We start from the raw sequence: 6,438 nt of genomic DNA on the forward strand, positions 1-6,438 counted from the left end.
CCTACTTTGTAACTTCTTTCTCTGTTGGTGAAAAACTTGGCTCTCATTATCCACAAAATACTTACTTGCATTCTCAATCTTAGAATAAACATAAAGTTGACTCGATTGAATTGTTAATCAATCTGTGAGAAACTTACTAAATAGTATACACTATCTTTATACATTACTTTTAATCAACTATATAGTTTGATCAAAACCTAAGAGTTTTAGTCATTCCGAAATCCTCTGGCTGTTTCTACCCCTGCCTCAGCCAGTGTAGGTATAGTATTCATTTGTTATATAACTAGATTTATCTGTTACTCTTTGTATTTTATCCCCTCCCATTCTCTTCCCCAACTGCTACCTACACACTTGGCTGAACTGACTGATTGATGGATTTATTGATTGGCATGTTAATTGTTGCCATGGTACTAACAGTGAGACCAATACAAAAAAGTATACTGAAGAAATGTTGCTCCCCCTTATGTCTTCTACCCATTTCCATTTTCTGATTCTTTCTACTCCACCTTAACGGGTATGTATATTTTCTTCTATGTCAACAGGGTGCTGACTAAAAAGGTTACAAAAATTTGGCTCTATGACCATAAATCTGTGTAAAAAATTCTTATCTTAATTATATTCCTACATTTATTTAACATTTTAATGCAGTAATACCTACCATTTGGTTAGTACTTGTATGTCTATTACATATATGTATACATATATACATATGTGTATATATGTATATGTTTTATATATATATATATATGTATATATATATATATATATATAAAACACACATACACACATACATATATATACACCTTTTAGCAGTTCTGTTTCTCTGGGGAACAGTGAGTAAAAGAGGTTCCTATTTGCACTTCATTAAGTCCAATCAATTAGAAAACACATTCCACTAACATCTGTTACTTACAATATAATGTGCTAAGTATTTTTTTTTTTAGGGACTAATACACCCTTTTAATATGTTTTTAAATATTTTTAAGGTTTAAAAAGTGTTTAAAGTTTGTAGTTCCTAGTAGGAAACTTTATCTGAATGAATACCCTAATGGCAAACCATTGTAGAATGTTTCAGTTGCATGGGGGAGCGGAGGGGTAGGGATTCTCTTCACATCACCCCAGCTTTCTTCATGAGAAGGTCGGAGGTACACTGGTTTGTATTATTGCGACATCCATTAGGTGATCGAACTTGCTTTTCCCTCAGCAAGGGCTTTATTTGTCAGAAGGGCATTATGCTTGACCTCCAAATTTGGCTGACAATTTACTGAGGAGATTTGTAACCTTTGGGTTGCTCTGATATTTTGACATATTCGCTGGGTTCTGGGCCACATCCTGGAAGGCCACCATAACTTCTGGATCCTACATGGCTGCAAGAACTTCCAGATCACTAAGAATTTCATTGAGCCCAGGCATTCCTGCCATTCCAGGCATCCCCCCTGCCATTCCAGGCATCCCTCCAGGAAAATTACCAGGCATTCCCCCAGGAAAGCCACCTGGGAAAGAGCCATACTGAGCTCCTGATTGTGGTCTGGCTTCTTCCTCCCTCTGCACTCTCTCGTGTTCTTCCTGAGCCTTCTTAACCCTTTCTATTCTTTCTTTGATCTCTCGCTCTTCACGTTTTCGCTCATATTTTCTTCGATGTTCAGCAATTTTCTGGGCCCTCGGTTGAACTTCTTTCAGCATTGCACTAGCATCTTCATCATAATCCAGTTTACAAGCAAGGGCAAGATCATGTGCTGCTTCTTCCCAATGGCCCAGAAGTCTATGTGCTTTCCCGCGCCACTTATAAGGCTGGGCTGAATCAGGATTTATTTCAATAGCTCTGTCACAGTCTTGAACGGCAGCATTTGGCTTCTGTAATTTGAAGACACTGGCTCTCTTGGCATACAGAATGGCCAAGCGAGGATTTAGTTTGATGGCATCTGTGAACAAGTCAATGGCTTTCTGTAGTTCACCATCATTTAGGGCATCAATGGCAGCCACTTTTTTATCCTTTGCCTGATCCATCATTTCCTAGGTTATCTCTACATTTTCATCTCCCATTTCTTGAGGCGCATGAGTATCTGGTTCAATCACACCTTCATTGTCAATTTCTAGATCACTTTCCTCACTTGATGGTTCATCTGCCTTTATGTTTTCCTCCGCCTTCTTACTATCTTGCTTTTCTTCCTTGACACTGTCTTCTGATTTAGTTTTATGAGTGGCAGGTGGTATTTTACCCCCCATGCTCTCCACCCACTCCCGCAGGAAATGCATTTCCTCGGTGTGCAGAACGCTCGGATCCTGCTTACACATTTTCACAAAAGCCCGAAACTCGCTCACTTCGCGGGGGTCCATGGTCCAGAGGCAATGGCAGGCGGCAGGCGAGGTTGAGGTTGCGACCTGATTCCAGGAGCGGGTACTAGCTCAGCGTGATCGTGTGGAAGGGGGCCTATAATGTGCTAAGTATTTTATATATTTCTTCATTTTTTTCCCAATTTATTTATTTTTTTCAGCATAACAGTATTCATTGTTTTTGCACAACACCCAGTGCTCCATGCAAAACGTGCCCTCCCTATTACCCACCACCTGTTCCCCCAACCTCCCACCCCTGACCCTTCAAAACCCTCAGGTTGTTTTTCAGAGTCCATAGTCTCTTATGGTTCGCCTCGCCTCCCCAATGCCCACAGCCCCCTCCCCCTCTCCCAATCCCACCTCCCCCCAGCAACCCCCAGTTTGTTTTGTGAGATTAAGAGTCATTTATGGTTTGTCTCCCTCCCAATCCCATCTTGTTTCATTGATTCTTCTCCTATTTCCCTAACCCCCCATGTTGCTTCTCCATGTCCTCATATCAGGGAGATCATATGATAGTGGTCTTTCTCCAATTGACTTATTTCACTAAGCATGATACGCTCTAGTTCCATCCACGTCGTCGCAAATGGCAAGATTTCATTTCTTTTGATGGCTGCATAGTATTCCATTGTGTATATATACCACATCTTGTTTATCCATTCATCTGTTGATGGACATCTAGGTTCTTTCCATAGTTTGGCTATTGTAGACATTGCTGCTATAAACATTCGGGTACACGTGCCCCTTCGGATCACTATGTCTGTATCTTTAGGGTAAATACCCAGTAGTGCAATTGCTGGGTCATAGGGTAGTTCTATTTTCAACATTTTGAGGAACCTCCATGCTGTTTTCCAGAGTGGTTGCACCAGCTTGCATTCCCACCAACAGTGGAAGAGGGTTCCCCTTTCTCCGCATCCTCGCCAGCATCTGTCATTTCCTGACTTGTTAATTTTAGCCATTCTGACTGGTGTGAGGTGATATCTCATTGTGGTTTTGATTTGTATTTCCCTGATGCCGAGTGACGTGGAGCACTTTTTCATGTGTCTGTTGGCCATCTGGATGTCTTCTGTGCAGAAATGTCTGTTCATGTCCTCTGCCCATTTCTTTGATTGGATTGTTTGTTCTTTGGGTGTTGAGTTTGCTAAGTTCCTTACAGATTTTGGATACTAGCCCTTTATCTGATATGTCGTTTGCAAATATCTTCTCCCATTCTGTCAGCTGTCTTTTGGTTTTGTTAACTGTTTCCTTTGCTGTGCAAAAGCTTTTGATCTTGATGAAATCCCAATAGTTCCTTTTTGCCCTTGCTTCCCTTGCCTTTGCCGTTGTTCCTAGGAAGATGTTGCTATGGCTGAGGTCGAAGAGGTTGCTGCCTGCATTCTCCTCAAGGATTGTGATGGATTCCTTTCTCACATTGAGGTCCTTCATCCATTTGGAGTCTATTTTCATGTGTGGTGTAAGGAAGTGGTCCAATTTCATTTTTCTGCATGTGGCTGTCCAATTTTCCCAGCACCATTTATTGAAGAGGCTGTCTTTTTTCCATTGGACATTCTTTCCTGCTTTGTTGAAGATTAGTTGACCATAGAGTTGAGGGTCGATTTCTGGGCTCTCTATTCTGTTCCACTGATCTATGTGTCTGTTTTTGTGCCAGTACCATGCTGTCTTGATGATGACAGCTTTGTAATAGAGCTTGAAGTCCGGAATTGTGATGCCACCAACTTTGGCTTTCTTTTTCAATATTCCTTTGGCTATTCGAGGTCTTTTCTGGTTCCATATAAATTTTAGGATTATTTGTTCCATTTCTTTGAAAAAAATGGATGGTATTTTGATAGGGATTGCATTAAATGTGTAGATTGCTTTAGGTAGCATGGACATTTTCACAATATTTATTCTTCCAATCCAGGAGCATGGAACATTTTTCCATTTCTTTGTGTCTTCCTCAATTTCTTTCATGAGTACTTTATAGTTTTCTGGGTATAGATTCTTAGCCTCTTTGGTTAGGCTTATTCCTAGGTATCTTATAGTTTTGGGTGCAATTGTAAATGGGATTGACTCCTTAATTTCTCTTTCTTCTGTCTTGTTGTTGGTGTACAGAAATGCAACTGATTTCTGTGCATTGATTTTATATCCTGACACTTTACTGAATTCTTGTACAAGTTCTAGCAGTTTTGGAGTGGAGTCGTTTGGGTTTTCCACATATAGTATCATATCATCTGCAAAGAGTGATAGTTTTACTTCTTCTTTACCAATTTGGATGCCTTTAATTTCTTTTTGTTGTCTGATTGCTGAGGCTAGGACTTCTAGTACTATGTTGAATAGCAGTGGTGATAATGGACATCCCTGCCGTGTTCCTGACCTTAGCAGAAAAGCTTTCAGTTTTTCTCCATTGAGAATGATATTTGCGGTGGGCTTTTCATAGATGGCTTTGATAATATTGAGGTATGTGCCCTCTATCCCTACACTTTGAAGAGTTTTGATCAGGAAGGGATGCTGTATTTTGTCAAATGCTTTTTCAGCATCTATTGAGAGGATCATATGGTTCTTGTTCTTTCTTTTATTAATGTGTTGTATCACATTGATTGATTTGCGGATGTTGAACCAACCCTGCAGCCCTGGAATAAATCCCACTTGATCGTGGTGAATAATCCTTTTAATGTACTGTTGAATCCTATTGGCTAGTATTTTGGCGAGAATTTTTGCGTCTGTGTTCATCAAGGATATTGGTCTGTAGTTCTCTTTTTTGGTGGGATCCTTGTCTGGTTTTGGGATCAAGGTGATGCTGGCCTCATAGAATGAGTTTGGAAGTTTTCCTTCCATTTCTATTTTTTGGAAAAGTTTCAGGAGAATAGGAATTAGTTCTTCTTTAAATGTTTGGTAGAATTCCCCTGGGAAGCCGTCTGGCCCTGGGCTTTTGTTTGTTTGGAGATTTTTGATGACTGTTTCAATCTCCTTACTGGTTATGGGTCTGTTCAGGTTTTCTATTTCTTCCTGGTTCAGTTGGGGTAGTTTATATGTCTCTAGGAATGCATCCATTTCTTCCAGATTGTCAAATTTGTTGGCGTAGAGTTGCTCATAGTATGTTCTTATAATTGTCTGTATTTCTTTGGTGTTAGTTGTGATCTCTCCTCTTTCATTCATGATTTTCTTGATTTGGGTCCTTTCTCTTTTCTTTTTGATGAGTCTGGCCAGGGGTTTATCAATCTTATTGATTCTTTCAAAGAACCAGCTCCTAGTTTCATTGATTTTTTCTATTGTTTTTTTTTGGTTTCTATTTCATTGATTTCTGCTCTGATCTTTATGATTTCTCTTCTCCTGCTGGGTTTAGGGTTTCTTTCTTGTTCTTTCTCCAGCTCCTTTACGTGTAGGGTTAGGTTGTGTACTTGAGACTTTTCTTGTTTCTTGAGAAAGTCTTGTACCGCTATATATTTTCCTGTCAGGACTGCCTTTGCTGTGTCCCATAGATTTTGAACTGTTGTGTTTTCATTATCATTTGTTTCCATGAATTTTTTCAGTTCTTCTTTAATTTCCTGGTTGACCCATTCATTCTTTAGAAGGATGCTGTTTAGTCTCCATGTATTTGGGTTCTTTCCAGCTTTCCTCTTGTGACTGAGTTCTAGCTTCAGAGCATTGTGGTCTGAAAATATGCAGGGAATGATCCCAATCATTTGATACCGGTTGAGACATGATTTGTGACCCAGGATGTGATCTATTCTGGAGAAGGTTCTATGTGCACTAGAGAAGAATGTGTATTCTGTTGCTTTGGGATGAAATGTTCTGAATATACCTGTGATGTCCATCTGGTCCAGTGTGTCATTGAAGGCCTTTATTTCCTTGTTGATCTTTTGCTTGGATGATCTGTCCATTTCAGTGAGGGGAGTGTTCAAGTCCCCTACTATTATTGTATTATTATTGATGTGTTTCTTTGATTTTGTTATTAATTGGTTGATATAGTTGGCTGCTCCCACGTTAGGGGCATAGATATTTAAAATTGTTAGATCTTCTTGTTGGACAGACCCTTTGAGTAGGATATAGTGTCCTTCCTCATCTCTTATTATAGTCTTTGGCTTAAAATCTAATTGATCTGATAGAAGGATTGCCACCCCAGCTTTC

General features: G+C 39.7%; 1 pseudogene; it reads right to left on the reverse strand.

Moving 5' to 3' along the window:
• Positions 1 to 1,230: 1,230 nt before the first annotated feature.
• LOC123938809 lies at positions 1,231 to 2,337 on the reverse strand (annotated as a pseudogene).
• Positions 2,338 to 6,438: the final 4,101 nt, after the last annotated feature.

Source organism: Meles meles, chromosome 3 (assembly GCF_922984935.1).
Source record: "Meles meles chromosome 3, mMelMel3.1 paternal haplotype, whole genome shotgun sequence".
In the NCBI taxonomy this organism is placed as follows: domain Eukaryota; kingdom Metazoa; phylum Chordata; class Mammalia; order Carnivora; family Mustelidae; genus Meles; species Meles meles.